Source organism: Colletes gigas, unplaced genomic scaffold, assembly GCF_013123115.1.
Source record: "Colletes gigas isolate AHSC1104 unplaced genomic scaffold, ASM1312311v1 Colletes_gigas_Sc00011, whole genome shotgun sequence".
NCBI lineage: Eukaryota > Metazoa > Arthropoda > Insecta > Hymenoptera > Colletidae > Colletes > Colletes gigas.
In genome coordinates, this window is record NW_025106640.1 from 6,120,652 (window position 1) to 6,138,818 (window position 18,167).

Consider the following 18,167-nt stretch of genomic DNA (forward strand, 5'->3'; position numbering starts at 1 on the left):
TTACGGTGAAACTTTTCGTTTCTAATTTCACTGTGGAAAATGTATGCGGCTCTTTCTTCTTCATTTTTCATTCGTACGGCAATACCGGAACTTAATCGCCCCCCAAAAAATGTGAAGTTCATTATTCTTGCGAGCGTCGATCTCGAGCAATGATTAAAAAATGTTATATCAACAATTGCAAATTCCTAAACTCCTGTTACTTTTGGTTGGTGTTCGGTAAATTACAAATTCATATAATAAACTGTTACGTACGCCGTATGAATATAACATGGATCTCAATCTTGAGACGTCAAATAATAAATATTAGACGCCTCACGACTAAAATCCATGTTATATTCATGAACTAACGGTGAAATAAACACTTCATCGCGCTTGGGTAAAATGTAATGTGATCAACGATCAATAATTGCGGTAAAGATTATTAATTCTAATTGTAAATATTAACTGGTACCGACCACAAGTTACGATTGTAATTATCATTGTACGGGGGTCAACTGTAATCAGTAGTCCCAAAAACGAATTTATCGAACTCTGATAAAAATAAAATAAACATCGAACAGAAAGGAACATGGTCATCCAAATGTTTCGATATCCTGACTGTTTCTTATCTGGCATTTAGGCGCCCCGATAAACGCTCGAATATCTCGGTCACGTAGTGCAATAAACAATTACCGCGTGCCAATGATTACAAACATACCAGCAAGGCAATTCCGTGCGAATCGATCGCAGCTTTTCGCTTCGCGATAACGCAGTCTGACACGTACCACACGTTATATACGTGACTCCGTCGGCTTTTCGTTTCGATTTTCTGACGGACAACGCGCGTGCTTGCGCACTCACAACATTTTACAACGTTACTGCCCACCAGCCAACAATCTGCAAGTCAAATGAACCGTTCGATCGGAAGCTTTTAGCGATCTATACGGGGTGTTCGTCCACCCCTGGGAAAAATTTTAATGGCAGATTCTAGAGATCAAAATAAGACAAAAATCAATAATATCAATTTGTTAATGGAGGCTTCGTTAAAAAGTTATTAAAAAATTAAATTAAAAAATTTCAAATCGTTCTGGAAAAATTATTTTCGGTTGCAGGGGTAAATTATAATCATTTTTGGTGAATAGACATACCCTCGAAATCCTACCCAGTTTTGAGAAAAAAATTCGAGAAGATATGAAATTCTTCGACAAAATTAAAAAGTTTCAAATTGTGTTAAAAAAATTATTTTCGGTTGCGAGGGTCAATTACAATAATTTTTGATGAATAGATATACCCCCGAATTCCTACCTACTTTCGAGAAAAAAATTCGAAAAGATGAAATTCTTCGACAAAATTAAAAAATTTCAAATCGTTCTAAAAAAATTATTTTCGGTTGCAAGGGTTGATTACAATTAGTTTTTGTCATTACACATACCCACGAATTCCTGTCCACTTCATAGGAAAAAATTCGAGAAGGTGTGAAATTTTTAGACGAAATTAAAAAATTTTAAATCATTCTAAAAAAATTATTTTCGGTTGCAGGGGTAAATTATAATCATTTTTGGTGAATAGACATACCCCCAAATTCCTACCAACTTCCGAGAAAAAAATTCGAAAAGATGAAATTCTTCGACAAAATTAAAAAATTTCAAATCGTTTTAAAAAAATTATTTTCGGTTGCAAGGGTTGATTACAATTAGTTTTTGTCATTACACATACCCACGAATTCCTGTCCACTTCATAGGAAAAAATTCGAGAAGGTGTGAAATTTTTAGACGAAATTAAAAAATTTTAAATCATTCTAAAAAAATTATTTTCGGTTGCAGGGGTAAATTATAATCATTTTTGGTGAATAGACATACCCCCAAATTCCTACCCATTTTCGAGAAAAAAATTCGAGAAGATATGAAATTCTTCGACAAAATTAAAAAATTTCAAATCGTTTTAAAAAAATTATTTTCGGTTGCAGGGGTCGATTACAATCAGTTTTTGTCATTACACATACCCGCGAATTCCTGTCCACTTCATAGGAAAAAATTTGAGAAGGTGTGAAATTCTTCATCAAAATTAAAAATTTCAAATCGTTTTAAAAAAATTATCTCCGGTTGCGGGGGTCAATTACAATAATTTTTGGTGAATAGACCTACCCCCGAAAACCTACCCATTTTCTAGAAAAAAATTCAAAACTGGCGAAACTTTAAATGTTAATAACTTTTTAACGAAGCCTCCATCAACGAATTAGTATTCTTGATTTTCGTCTTATTTTGGCCTCTAGAATCTCCCATTACAATTTTTTCCAGGGGTGGTTGAATACTCTATTCGCTTAAACAGACACCTCGGAAAATTCGATTCTCTCTCGTTAGGATCGCTTTAAATAATGGTTACGTAACTTGGTACACCAGGGAACAACAAGAAGCGCCTTTTCAGACCAGGATTTATTACACTCTGTTCTCATAAACAACAAAATTCGCGTCCCGTGAAATTGTTAATGTTGGCACGTGCCAAGACGATGGAAAATTTTCGTAAACTAGGAGCGGCGAAATTGATACAGGATTCACCGTCCTATTGTTTGGACTGATTAAAAAGAATGGCGAAGTATACGCGTCGCGTGGCCGAGTAGGCGGCTACTTAAGTTAATGACGGATTAATTTCGTACGAAACGGTACCGTGCAAACAATTTACATTCCGTCAGAAAATGACAGAGCACGACAGTAATTTAATGAGCTAATATTTTTAAATTATGGATGGCAAACGATTATCTTCTCGCGGAACATTTTTTAAAGCCGACACGGTGCTCGTAATCACGTTCAGCGCACGATTTTTTAATACAATGGCAAAACAATCGTAAAACCTGTCTGCATTACATATTTTTTTCCTTAGACTTCGGATCGGGCTCACGGCCGACCGGCTCGTTTCATGTTTTGTACAGACAGCGCTAAAGTTTTTCGAACAAGTGTAACGTTCTCTTTTCCCCGGCATTGTTTACACAAATTTTCTCGTTCGGTTTCGCCAGCGTTCGACCAAGTAAACACGAATTATTTACTTATTATTTGGATTCGTCGCAATCCAAATTGTTGATGATATATGCTTGTGCTCGAAGGCCAAAAAAAAAGGCTCGTCAGACGTTTGGATTTGCTCACACCTCTGGCGAAACAGATCGTTGCGTATGAACGGAATGAAATATTTACAACCGGTACGCGCCGGTACGAAAGGGTTAACAACTCGAACACCATCGATTCGCGGACTGTGACAATTGTTTCCTCGATTCTATACACGAATTCTACCCGAGATCATTTACAAGTCAAATGCGCCATCCGTTCGAAGAGATGTCGAGCGTCGATTAGATCGAGAATGTGGTCCCAATAGAAGACCAATAGTTTCGTAGAATCGTTTTAACCGTTCCATTGTCCGGTCGACCCGAGACGGGGGAAAAACGGTTTTGCAGAAACGCTGTAATTTACATCCGATGACACGTCATAGGCGGCTGCAAATTGCTTCCGTTCGCGCCGCGTCTAGGCGTCGAAGATCGCGAAATTGGCAAAAACACGCACCCGGCCGTCCGTAAACAATTATTTTATATTTTTAGATGGCTGTTTATCCGATGGAGTTTGCCCCTCGCGCTATTTCGGTGACTTACATTGATGCATCGATGTAAGAGACACGCGCCGACGTTCCGAGCTTCCTTTTTTCAAGGTCGATTCGAGCTCGATTCTCGCAGAAAGCAATCGATACGTTCGCACGCGCAAACTTTCGATTCGTTTCTAACCTTTCGACCCTTCAAAATTCTATCGCCCGAGGATACCTATTCTTTAAATAATGTTTCAGTGACGTAACTCCACGGGGCCAAGGAGGGTGACTAACTTCTAAAACAAAGAAACCTTCGACAACGAGAATCAAATGTCTCGCAATCGTTCGCGCGATCTCGCCGCGAAAAGGAAGCAATTAACGCGATCGCCGACGGTTCCATCGTTAAAAAAAGGCTCTGCTCGTGGAAGGAAACATGCTTAATCTTTTCATTTTTTTTTTTACGTAACAGACATTCGTCTAGAAATGGCGCGTTTTCCGTCATCCTCGATTTAAAACCCATCGCGGACACACCGTTAACCGATTCCTCGTCCAGTCGCTCGAGGCTGGTTCCACAGAGACTCTAATACAAAACTAAAAAAAACGTTTAACGACATTTCTCAATAAAAAATCGATGTATATGCAAATTTAGGTTGGCTGCGTAGAATGTCTCGGAGTTCCTCCGACAATACCGATTGCTATATCGTAAAATTAATATACAGGGTGCTCGGCCACCCTGGGAAAAATAATGGGAGATTCTAGAGGCCAAAATAAGACGAAAATCAAGAATACGAATTTGTTGATGGAGGCATTATTAAAAAGTTATTAACGTTCAAAGTTCCGCCCGTATTGAATTTTTTTCTCGAAAATGGGTAGGATTTCGAGGGTATGGCTATTCACCAAAAATTATTGTTATCGACCCCTGCAACTAAAAATAATTTTTTTAGGACGATTAGAAATTTTTTAATTTTGTCAAAATTTTGTACACATTCTCGAATTTTTTCCCAGAAAATGGATAGGGATTCGTGGTTATATGTAATGATAAAAAATGATTGTAATCGACCCCTGCAACAGAAAATAATTTTTCCAGAACGATTTGAAATTTTTTAATTTTCTCGTAAAACTTCACACTTTCTCGAATTTTTTTCTCGAAAGTGCGTAGGATTTCGAGGGTAGGTCTATTCACCAAAATTGATTGTAATTGACCCCTGTAACCGAAAATAATTTTTTCAGAACGATTTGAAATTTTTTAATTTTCTCGTAAAACTTCACACCTTCTCGAATTTTTTTCTCGAAACTGGATAGGAATTCAAGGGTATGTCTATTCACCAAAAATTATTGTAATCGACCCCAGCAACCAAAAATATTTTTTTTAGGGCGATTTAAAAATTTTTAATTTTGTCGAAAAACTTCATACCTTCTCGAATTTTTTTCTCGAAAGTGGGTAGGATTTCGAGGGTATGGCTATTCACCAAAAATGATTGTAATCGACCCCTGCAACCAAAAATATTTTTTTTAGTATGATTTGAAATTTTTTAATTCTGTCAAAAAATTTCACACGTTCTCGAATTTTTGCCTAGAAACTGGATAGGAATTCGGGGGTATGTGTAATGACCAAAAATGATTGTAATCTACCCCTGCACCAATAGTAATTTTTTTAGAACGATTTGAAAAATTTTTTTTCACCGAAAAATTTCAGCACCTACACAAATTTTTTTATTGAAAATGCGTAGGATTTCGGGGGTATGTGTAATGACCAAAAATTATTGTAATCGACCCTCGCAACCAAAAATAATTTTTTCAGAATGATTTGAAAGAAATTAATATTCTTGATTTTCGTCTCATTTTGGTCTCTATAATCTCCAATTAAAATTTTTCTCAGGGTTGGTTAAACACCCTGTATAAGCCAATTCCCAGTACCTGGGATTACAAACTCTGTTTTAAGATACTAAAAAGTAATCGCGTAGAAAAATTCTCCATGGTTTAACGACTTCTATTATCTTATAATAACACTTTCCTTTCAAAGTGCTCGTTACTTATAAATATTAACTTGTAAATGTTGAACGATCGATCTTACGATATAAAAAAATTTTCAATTCTTTTCACTTGCAACGATTTCACAAGCTCCTTAGTGACCCGTGGCGAAACGTTCGCGATGCGCCCGCTTTCGAACCTCGTTGCACAATGCAGTTGCGTCGGCGCAATTCGAGACTCGGTTCGTCCGACTCGAAATTCGTAGCAACTGGGATCGCGGGGAAAAAAACAGTCTTTTCTCTCCCGCCTCTCTGTAACAGTTTCGTTGTCGATGCACGGCGGAAAAGAAATAAAAAAAGAAAAACGATAACGCGTTGCGCAACGAGAAAGAAAAAAAAAAAAAGGATTCGAACGCGACAGAAAACTTTCGAAAAACGCGAACGACACGCCGTTAGCGACCTGTTTACACGGAGCCTCGTTTTTAATTATAGGCGCGCGGTCGACGAATATCATAAATTACGGCTGAGAAATCGGTTCGCGTGCGAGAAGCTGAGTTTCACGGAATGTTTTTATATTTTTTTTTTGTATTTTGCACGCGAGCCACGTCGTTAACATGTTAAAAAGGCTAAGAATACCGCGGGAAAACGTTGGGAGCCTCTTATCGATCAAATTCTAAAATTACCAAAAATTATTTCAGTTTCAGGGGTAAACAAAAGGATCTACGATCGAACCATGGGACGATCAACAGCTACCAAGCAGTTCTTACGTGATCCGTTTAATTGGTGTTTAACAAGTCGGCCGTGAAAAACTTCTCCGGTGCATCGATGGAGGGAGAATTCGATGGCCTTGGGATCGTAACAGTGCAAGTGCATCGGTAGCGATAATTACAGTTGCGATTATCCGGAATGAAAATCGCACATACACGGAACGGACTCGAATATCCGACGTGGAAACAGTGACGCAACGTTACGAACCGGTTTTTCGAACCGATCTGATATTTTTCATTAACACGGTGGCCCGTTCCGATCGAGCAACGACAAACTAGAACGCCTCGAACCGGACTTTACCAAACCGTCCAAACGTTTATAATCATTACCAGATCGAGACTTAATTATTTTAGTACTTAATCGATCGCGTTCGATATCGATACGATTAAGGCCGAGCAAACATCCGTAAAACATGTTTTATTCATTGGCGAAAAGGAGAATCATAAAAACCTTGTGTCAGCAGAAGATTGTTAATAGTCTGCAAGAACGATACAAAAATAATTCTTTCTTAACACTAGGTCTAATTTATCAATAGGTCTGGATTAGGTCTGGGTTAGGTCTGGATTAGATCTGAGTTAGGTCTGGGTTAGGTCTGGATTAGATCTGAGTTAGGTCTGGATTAGATCTGAGTTAGGTCTGGATTAGATCTGGATTAGATCTGGGTTAGGTCTGGATTAGATCTGGGTTAGGTCTGGGTTAGGTCTCATTTACACTGTTGTTGTATTTTGTAATTTCCAAGTGTATGATTTGGTTTGGACTCGAAAAAATGTCGAATGGGACTTGACAAACAATGCTTTTAAGTGTTTTATTTGAAATTTACCTGTTGAAATAAGTGTTTTATTTACACTGTTGTTGTATTTTGTAATTTCCTCGACATAGGAGTGGAAAGGGTTAAGATAATTTGGATTATTAACTAATCCAGACCTAACCCAGACCTAACCCAGATCTAATTCAGATCTAATCCAGACCTAACCCAGAGCTAACTCAGATCTAATCCAGACCTAACCCAGACCTAACCTAGATCTAGGGTCTGGGTTAGGTCTGGATTAGATCTGGTTTAGGTCTGGGTTAGGTCTGGGTTAGGTAAGCCCAAATCGACAATTTATCATGTACTTGTATGTTATCATGTGTTGGTAATCGAAAAAAAATGAAAACTGTTATTTCAATACAGAGTCGAACTGGTCATATAAGAAATTTACTTAATTCAATAATAAGAGTCATTTGATTATTTAAAATTTCCCAAGCAGTCAAAATGACTGCTTTTTTGGGCAATATAGGTATAACACATATATATATATATATACCGGAAATGAAGGAGGGGAGAGGTAACTACAATTATTAATAAACGCATTTATATGTTGTACAAAAAGTCACAAAATTCTAAGAAATTGTGTCATTATATACATAATTGTTTTTCTAATTGAAATTAAAAAGCAGTCAAAATTACTTCCTTGGGCAATCTAGTGTTAAATAAACAAATTCAGTTGATTTTCCTACTCCAAGCGTGCCAGTATCAAAATTCTATACGATTCCTGACATTTTCGTGACGATTGCATGGAAGAAAGCGATGCACGTGAAGGCGGATGATTTGCATAGGTCACCAGAAATACCGATCTCGATCCTCTTACGCCGCTGAAAGCAATTACAGTAATACTTCGACCCAATCTCTAACTTGCACAGCATTCTACAGCTTACGAGTTTAGACGAATACGTTAAATTCAAGAAACTCGGGATTGAAATACTGCATAGAGCCTCGAATTTCATACGAGCGGGGCATTAAAGGTTGATTTGAAATTACAAACCGGTAAGGATTCTTAATTGCAACGTAAAGTTGCGTATTTAAGATACAGAAAATTAGTGGAAACGAAAGGTTTAATACAGCAAGAGTTTAATGGTTGAATAATCGAAATCCAGAAATCAAGAAAACTCTAATTTTTCTTAAGGGGTAAGACCACTGTAAAAACCTGAAATAAAGCATTTTTTTTTTATGAATGTGGAAAATAGTGGAAAATGACGACAGATCAAATTCAAAATACGCCTCGCGAGAATGGGTCCAGCGTCGTGATTTTGCGCTATTTTTGAATAAATATTTCTTTTTTTAACCCTGAACGACATGGTTAATAACATTCTTGAATATTATTATCCTCTTACTTTTCCATTTATTCATAAAAAAATTGCAAAAAAATGCTTTATTTCAGGTTTTTACAGTGGTCTTACACCCTTAAACTTTCGACGAATTAATGTGAACTATGCGAGGGAATTATTCGAGGAATCTGTTCTCCGTAGAATTAAGCACGCTCGATGGGTAACGAGTGAAACGAGAAAAATGTAATTGTAGCGGATACCGGATTGTGCAAGGTTCACCAACATGGCGTTGAACAGTTTAGTGTGCACAGCCGCAGTAACAGTATCCGGGGCGACTATGCCCACGGAATGCAATAAGAATACCAGCGCGTGCCAATGAACCATGAAAGGTCCTTTCGTTCCGTTTTCCTATTGTGATTGCATAATAACGATTATTGCGTAAAGCAGAATTTCGTTTTGGCGGCCAATGACACCCGGAGCCGCGTTTCCGTCGATTTCCACGCAACGCGCGATCTCTTGCAACGTTCCAACGACGTTTCGCGCAATTAACGGCGATTTATGGAACGTTATTGGCCAACGTTTGTACGCGACAAAATATCTGCGATGTCGAGAAATTAAATTAGGTCGCGTTTAATAACGGGATATTGCTCGTACAATATTCTATTACGACATTTATTCGGGCGCGATAATATGTCTGAAAGCGTGCCCGCTGTGTACTTGCAATTTTCACCAGCGATGCGTGCAACGTAATAATGATTTCTGTGTCAGAAATAACTTTCAAGGAAAGAGGGTGAGACCAGACACTGATAACGCGGTTTATTACAATACTTCATTTTCCGACGATTAATCAAAGAGAAGAGAACGTTTTCAAGGAAGTCTTCGATCACGCGCATCGATTCGGAATCTGTTTCAGATGTTCCAGCGCGAAATAAACGTCGCATCGCGTACCGCGTAATTAGCGAATTCGTTTAATGAAAGAACAACCCGCTGAAAAGCTTGCACCGATCGTTGATCGTCGATCGATTATAATAGTCCCGCGAGTCCCGGCGGAGCGTTTAATGAGGAGGCTCGATTAACCCTGGCGGCTGCACGATTTCTATTGTGCAAATAGAACGCTCAACAAGTAAAAGGAAAGCCGGGGTGGATGGCGGCTGTTATCGGGCTCGCGTAACACAAAATCGATGAAGGGAACGTGATTAAACTGTTAGCGACGTATCTTTGGTATTAAAATTCTGCGCTCCCGAGAATGCATCAGTCAAGGACGCTACTTGAAGTGCTTGATAATCTCGACAATCCCTTCTGCTTTAACGAGGCACAATGTCTTAAATAATGCAATAACCTCGGTCGATTGATAAGGGCTCGTGATACGGGACAAGAATAGAAGTAAGAAAAGCTTCGCGATCGTTGTATACTTTAAATTCTTACGAGTTCAACGCGTTTATTCGAATGATAATTATTATTATTTATTGCGAAATTATTGTTGAATAATAGTCGTCGAACTTTTATGAAATTTATCTTGATTCGCGAGATTAATTGTAAATGCGACCAGTTTACTGGTAAGTCGTTTCCATATGGACATTACGACTGCAGACACCAAGTAAAGAGGTCGACGTCGTGTCTTCTTATTTCGTGTAACCGCGCCGGCCCTGGTACGTTAATTAACCCCCTTCCGCAAAGTTTGCTGTACGCGCGCATCGTGTGGTGTTTCCTTGCACCGAAGCGTAGCGAGGAATCCACGATTCTCACAGTACGACTCGTAATTCTTCGTTTAGCATATTAGATACCATTGTACAAGTTCGTATTTCAAGGGTCGAAGAACTGGTACAAGTTCACGCGTCTCGTGAATAACATTACCAACAACGTATGTAAAAAGTATTCGCAGAACGAACAACGCGTTGCCAACCGATCGGGGAAATATTCCCGTTCGCGTTTCAAGCTTACAAGAGAGATTCTAGAAGCCAAAATAAGACGAAAATCAAGGATACTAATTTGTTGATTGAAGCTTCGTTAAAAAGTTATAGAAACATTTCCGGCCACACAGTATATTTTCCGTAAAGAATTTTTTTCTCGAAAATGGGTAGGATATCGGGGGTATGTGTATTCACAAAAAATGATTGTAATTGACCTCCGCAACCGAAGATCATTTTTTTAAAACGATTTGAAATTTTTTAATTTTGATGAAGAATTTCATATATTCCCGAATTTTTTTCTCGAAAGTGGGTAGGATTTCGAGGATATGGCTATTCACCAAAAATGATTGTAATTGACCCCCGCAACCGAAGATAATTTTTTTAAAACGATTTGAAATTTTTTAATTTTGTCGAAGAATTTCATATATTCCCGAATTTTTTTCTCGAAAATGGGTAGGATTTCGAGGGTATGGCTACTCACGAAAAATGATTGTAATTGACCCCTGCAACTAAAAATATTTTTTTTAAAACGATTTGAAATTTTTTAATTTTGTCGAAAAACTTCATACCTTCTCGAATTTTTTTCTCGAAAGTGGGTAGGATTTCGAGGGTATGTCTACTCACGACAAATGATTGTAATTGACCCCTGCAACTAAAAATATTTTTTTTACAACAATTTGAAATTTTTTAATTTTGTCGAAGAATTTCATATATTCCCGAATTTTTTTCTCGAAAATGGGTAGGATTTCGAGGGTATGGCTACTCACGAAAAATGATTGTAATTGACCCCTGCAACTAAAAATATTTTTTTTAAAACGATTTGAAATTTTTAAATTTTGTCGAAAAACTTCACATCTTCTCGAATTTTTTCCTAGGAAGTGGATAGGAATTCGTGGGTATGTGTAATGACCAAAAATGATTGTAATCTACCCCTGCACCGATAATAATTTTTTCAGAACGATTTGAAATTTTTTAATTTTGTCGAAGAATTTCATATCTTCTCGAAGTTTTTTCTCGAAAATGGGTAGGAATTCGAGGGTATGGCTATTCACAAAATATGATTGTAATCGACCCCTGCACCGATAATAATTTTTCCGTGAATGATTAGAAATTTTGTAATTTAATTTTGTTAATAACTTATTTTCGTCTTATTTTGGCCTCTAAAGCTCTCCCATTAAAGTATCATGCACCGAGTCAAGGATTCGTTCTTCATTCTCGGCGATAAAAGTCAAGATTCAGTTATAAAAAAAATTCTAATTGAAACTCATGGGAAAATAGCTAGGCGAAACGGTACATATGCAAATTCATAACGGAAGTACCGTTCCCACGTTCTTTTTTTGCTCGTACGTAAAGGTGATAGATTTGAATAAAAATTAATTGAACGATAATTATCGTGCGATTACATATAACCGTATCATGGGAAACGTTATCGAATTGCACGCGGATCGAAGCTCTGGATCGGAAGCTAAGATTTTTGATCCGAGTTCCAATACACGCGACACATTGTGTCCCGATAAGAAGCCCTGACGCATGGTAAACACGGTTGAACACGACACTGTGGCGACCGAACGTATTTTTTTCTTTTTCCCTTCCAGGGCTCGTCCCCGCGTGTTATGATGCGTCGGTTCTCTCGTGTGCACGCCATTAGAGGACGGCACTCGACGGTACTTGGTCGGCTTCAAACGAGGACGCGGCTAAAGAAGAGGGTTAATAACGCAGAGAAAACAGAACCGTACACGTTGAAAAGAAGAACCGCAGTAATCAAACGAAAAGAAGAAAAAAAACACATGCACAGGGACAATTCGAAGAACTACCGTACGGGCTGCTAGTAATTCGATTCGCTATCGCTGGATTATCGCATGCCAGTGTCGCGTTCTGACTCGTAATTACACAATGGTGCTCGAAATATATGATACACGCCGAAAGCGATCCGATTCGCAGAAATAACAATGCTAATATTACAAATTATGCGAGTCGATACGATAAAAAAGGAATGCCTAATTGCCAGTCTTAAACAGGCTGTTTATTATTCGACGTTTCAACTCGTCTTCGGGATAATCAAATATCGCGAGCCTATAAATAAGAGTTGCATAATAATAACGGAAATGTTATGCCACGGATAACGTGTAAGATATATTTGTTCAAGCCCACGTACCATTTTACTTCTTTTCTTAACCTTTCGCATTTAAACTTGCGAGGAATACCGTGGCCCGTACACGAACGTTAACCTAACCTCGAATTTAGTCCATCTTTACGAATATGAATCGGACATCTCACGAAAACAGAATATAAATGTCTCCCCCCATGGCTTTAAAGAGAATTGAAACCCTTCCCGAAACGTTCGAACGAAGTCGAATGCAAAACGCAACGATCTTGAGAATACAACGGGGACACGTAATCGGTAATTCCGACTGCCTCCTCCTCTTATTAACGGAGGTATCGTGGCGTACGTCGCTCAGAATGCGACAAGAGCCAAGAGTCAACTGTGCAATTGACCATGTGGACGTACGTTTCCGAGAAATGTCCTTCGAGTTATGGAACAAATGTCAAGCCGTCGTTTCAGGTTAAAACAAAGAGCCTCGCGTAGATGCGTTTGTTTACCGAATCCCTGCCAACGACTCAGTTTATTAACATTGAAACGAATTTAATCCCCTGCACCTGTTACATTTAGACGACCGTTATTTTTGAATCGTTACTTCGCATTTACCCTTTCTGCAAAATCTAACCTATAAACCGGTGCTTGAAAACAGTTGTAACGTCTTTTTTGGGCGAGCGTGTGCAGTTGGAATTGTAATTCTCGTTTATCGACGTTTCCAAGTTGGTTTCACGCGAGAGTTCAACGGCAAAGCACACGAGAGAGCCTATTTGTCATTTGATACGTCGGCCAGGGTTAAAAACGTTAAACATATACCTACATGAATCGGTTAGCTACGTTTCAGACGGGAATAAATATTGTTACCACGGTTTACGTTGCCCGTCGATCGGTCTTTCGTTCGCGAAACGTATCCCCGCGGACCCGCCGAAAATAGAAACAGATACTTACGTGCATAAGCGAGTGCATCGTGCGTATTACATAACCGGTGCACGTGTACAACGAATGCCGATACCGGGGAAACTTCATCGCTCGAAGAAGCAATCGGGCGCTGGATGCATCGCGCGTGGAACAATTTGGCACGCTCGAATTCGTCGGGAAGAAGCGTTTCTCGGAATATCGAAAACGCCGACATTGAAGGGGCTCGAGAAGTCATCGTCGCAACTAACCGACACATTCTTTATTTTCTTACGAGAAAAGCAACGTCGACGAAAAATAAGAGAATCTTCGTTCCGAGCTCCCCGCGGGAAGGTAACGAAAATGCAATTCCGCCCTCTCGAGCCTAAAAAGTGTACTGCACTCGTAATTACTACTGTTGGTAACATACCACTCAACAAACTCACGGGGTAATTATCAAAATATGTCGTGTGCGATTCTAAAAAAACAAAGGCAATTTAATCCGCCACGGACCAGATCCGTTAAATATTTTTAAACGCTTCTAAAGTGTTTTTTAAAAATGTAATTTCGGCCGCTGCGCGTCGCGAACAATTTCGCGCGTTCTCGCCCGTTCTGGGAAACGAATACCGGCATACTTTCGTGCCTGCCTTTATTAAATAATTTTTTACGAGGTACACAAACACGTTGGGCCGCGTTATTTATCGCCGGTGTGTACATTACCACCCGACACGTAATTTATTGTGATTAAAATATGTCACGCGAGATTACATGGGTTCCCACGTACTCGTCTACCCTCCTTTGCTCGTGCGACCCACCACCTGAAAGTATTCTCATCCTATCGCGTTTATCACGATCCATCTTTCGCGATAAAGAAGCACCGTCGTCCATTTCGTTCCAATGGTCCAGCCATACTTTTCTTTTTCCTTAACTTCGAAAGTACAGGCTTGGTAGGGGGCGCTATCATTATGCTTATACGAATATGTATATTGTTGACTGAAAAATGATACTGTGGTGGACCTGCCTTAGAAGACTGGGATATTGGGATATCAGTCGAGGATTGTACATATAGCGATCGAGGGGTCGGTCGAGCGCTTGTGAGAGCACGACCCCTCTGGTGGCGAGCATGGGAGGCGACGCCACAATACTTTGTACAAGAACTATTACTATTTAATTACGCAAATTAAAAAGATTACTTAACGCGCTATCACTCTGTAGTTCACTTTGCTAGATATGCACAAGTACTCAAGTTTATCAGTTACCGAAATATACGTGGAAATATGTTTGAGGAATTTCTATGTCAAGTAACTACAAAGACGTTATAGTATTATTACCCATCGGCAGGAATCACGCGTTAAATGCAATGTACGCGCAAAGTCCCGATAACTTTGCACAATGAACAATCAACAATCAGTATGACGTTCCAATTTCATCACGGAATTGAGTTTCACCTCTGTATCGATGGGTATCGATCTGTGTCGAGCAATTGGACAGTGTCCATCAAACTTCAGATTTACTTGCTACAGCGGTTCTCAATCGACGTCCATTTGTGTTCTGCACCTTCAAAATAAGAATCGACGATCAACAATATTTATATAAATCTCTTTGGTGTCGAGTAATGCGCGATTAATTTTTAGAAGATTTGGATCAAATTCTATCGTTAACCGCGTCGTCGATGATAGTAACGAGTTGGTTAAAAAATTACGGTTAAATGTCGTTGGAAGGCGTCGGGCTCGAATTAATCCCCGAATTAATTCCGTCTAGATTCCATGGAACACGATACACGACGGTTAAAGCGTAAATCCGTGAAGCTTAGCAAGAAATTCATGGTCAACCAGGAGTGTCCCACTTTCCGGCAATGTTCCAGCGCACATGTCGACGTCTTATCTGGCCGGCATGTAGGCGTGCAGGCATAACAACGTGCATTCCTGGTAAATGCACCGACGAGCTACTTCTCTCGCTGAACAAAGATGCAAATTCGAGTACGTCTGCGCATAATGTCGAAAAAGAATCCTGAAGGGGGAACGTAAAACGAGACGAAGGATGCGAGTAACGAGCCTATTCTCGGATGGTTGCTTCAAACTGCAACACGCCGAGGTAGGATTTTGCAATTGTAATTTTTATATGTGTGGCGTTGCTGCTCTGTTGCGGGTAGGAATTCGTGAGAATCGTAAGACAGAAAAGGAAAGGAGGAGGAGGTGGCGGCGTTTCGCCGGGCCTGGCTAGTAGGACTCATCAAATAAGGCTTCCTAACAGGCCCTGCCTTAAACGAGTGGGGTATTAGGAAGTCGGTCGAGGATCGTATATATAGCAACCGAGGAGTCGGTCGAGCGCTTGTGAGAGCGCGACCCCTCTGGTGGCGAGCATGGGAGGCGGCGCCACATATGCAACAATTTTGACACCGTTACTTTGATTCGACAACAAAAGCAATCCTAAGTATTATTTTAATCGTTATTTTATATACGCGGAAACTAGAGCTCTTTAACTTTTTGTTTCCTCGAATATTACGAAAGCCGGCGTCCCTCGATCATTCGGCTAGCACAACGTCACCACCGTTTGTCGAAGTAAGCAAACACGTTTGGACTTAATTGCCGTGGTGCGTTCCACTTTTAAAATCGTACAGATATATCGATCTCTTATCTAGCTCGGCGTAGGCGTACGAACCCGATACTAGAAATTCTCGCTGTAAGTCGTTGTGTGTATAACGTGTTATTTGAATAAACAGCGGTATGGTAATACGCGAGTACGTTCGCTTTAACGCGTATTAAGTACCCCTCGGGGCAGTACTTCGTTATCTGTCGATACAATGAGCCAGTCGCATTTACGTAAAAAGTGTAATTAACAATAATTTGAAACATTTACGAACGATTCGTAACGGCAAATACGCACACAGGACTTTCTGTGCCCCGCGACCGCACGCACGCAGGGCCGCGCCTAGACGTTTTGGCGCCTCTTCCACGTTATCTAAACTGAAATGAAAAAAAGAGTTTTAATTATAGCAATCAGCGTCTTCGTAACGCAGTGGCCAGGAGCACGTGCCCTTTTTGCTCCTGTCTTGTCACGATCCTGAATACACGTTTCGAAAATACAAGATACATGTCGCGTTAAGATGATTCATCAGGAAGAATATCCAGAAACGCGAACTTCACGCCAAGTCGTTCTAAATATAATGTTTCCGATATAAGTTCACTCGAAGCTCGTATCAGCTTACTAAAAAGCAATAGAATTCGTTCATAACCCTTGTATTAATGTTTGAATCGCGTCAAGGTATTTTTTCAGGAACCGTGTACCAAGTTTATATAACATTCTACTTGACAGAAGGCGGAATCGTGCCCTCTAACACGCTAGAGTATCACCCCCCCCCCCCTCCCTTCAGTACCCCGTATGTGATATAAAAGGGTCCCATCCACTGTTACGATGTTCAAACGAAATTTTGTCAATATTACTAATGGCTTCGAGAAAGCAGCTTGTAACATAGCACGCAATTCGTCCTGTATATTTATATTGTTACGTGCACTGTCATTATAACTATTCTACGACACTGGTTTTGCAACTCGTTGAAGCTTACCTAGCGATACTTCGCGACAACGATGTTTCCTCAGGATCGTCGCGATGGCTATATTCCCGGCAGACTTTCGCACGAATCCTAAAGGCACTTAACACGAATGACGTAAACACACCGCCGTCATAAGATCCCGAACCGATAACTTCGCGAGGTTCGCGAACCGCTCCGGTGCCATTCGTACAACGGGAGCTAATGGTTGCGAGACGATACTCGTAACGATCGTTAAGGACAAACTTAATAATAGTAGCCGGATATTTACTATAGATCGCGAGTCGTCCAATTGGCTGGTCGGAGACGAATTCATGACTCGCGGCCACTTTGCGAATATATCGTGAGCATCGAGCCAAAACTATCGCGAAACACAACGTGTTTTTCGTGGACCACGATAGACACACGCGATACACATTATCGGAGAATGCAACACGTAGGCACGATACAATGAACGCCCGTAACGTGTTCACGCGCGAAAGAATTATCGTTCGACCAGAACTTATCATGGATTTCGATCGGTAATTAGAATGATGTAACTCGACGATAACATTGTTACTTTAACACTAGAAAGACTGAAACTTAGTATATACCAATATTGCCCAAAAGCAGTCAAAGTGCATTGTGAAAGACTAACTGATGTGTAAAGAAATTTGTTTAAAATTAATTTTTAATATTATGAATTTAGGGCGCAGAAATAAAATAAACAACTTGTTAGAACAAGTATCACTGCATAAAGATTCGAATAACAAGTACTACTTTAGCTTATTGAGAAACTGAAATTTATCAATAGGTCTGAGTTATGTCTGGGTTATGTCTGGGTTATGTCTGGGTTAGGTCTGGGTTAGGTACGCCCAAATCGACAATTTATCATGTACTTGTATGTTATCATGTGTTGGTAATCGAAAAAAAATGAAAACTGTTATTTCAATACAGAGTCGAACTGGTCATATAAGAAATTTACACAATTCAATAATAAGAGTCATTTGATTATTTAAAATTTCCCAAGCAGTCAAAATGATATCGTCCTGCTTTTGGGCGATATAGGTATAACACATATACCGGGAATGAAGGAGGGGGGAGGTAACTACAATTATTAATAAACGCATTTATATGTTGTGCAAAAAGTCACAAAATTCTAAGAAATTGTGTCATTATATACATAATTGTTTTTCTAATTGAAATTAAAAAGCAGTCAAAATTACTTCCTCGGGCAATCTAGTGTTAAGTTTGTCTAATTAAATAACGAGAACTGTTACATTAATTCTGTTCGTAACTAACGAACATTGGCGAAGAAAAGCTCGTAATTTGCTCCGAAATCATCGGAAAATGTTCGAATGAAATCGTTGATC

The 18,167-nt window shown here is 39.5% G+C and overlaps 1 protein-coding gene across 2 annotated transcripts in view; it reads right to left on the minus strand.

Annotated features, from left to right (window-relative positions):
* The window catches only part of LOC122398334 (TBC1 domain family member 1), a 38,673-nt gene that overhangs the window by 19,298 nt on the left and 1,208 nt on the right, over positions 1 to 18,167 (minus strand). Inside the window, exon 1 of one of the 2 annotated variants that reach the window (XM_043398085.1) lies at positions 16,831 to 17,006. The exons of the other annotated variant lie outside the window; for it this stretch is intronic. The gene's annotated coding sequence lies outside the window, so the exon portion shown is untranslated. Of the gene's footprint in view, positions 1 to 16,830; positions 17,007 to 18,167 lie in introns of those variants that run through there. 2 annotated transcript variants of the gene reach the window in all.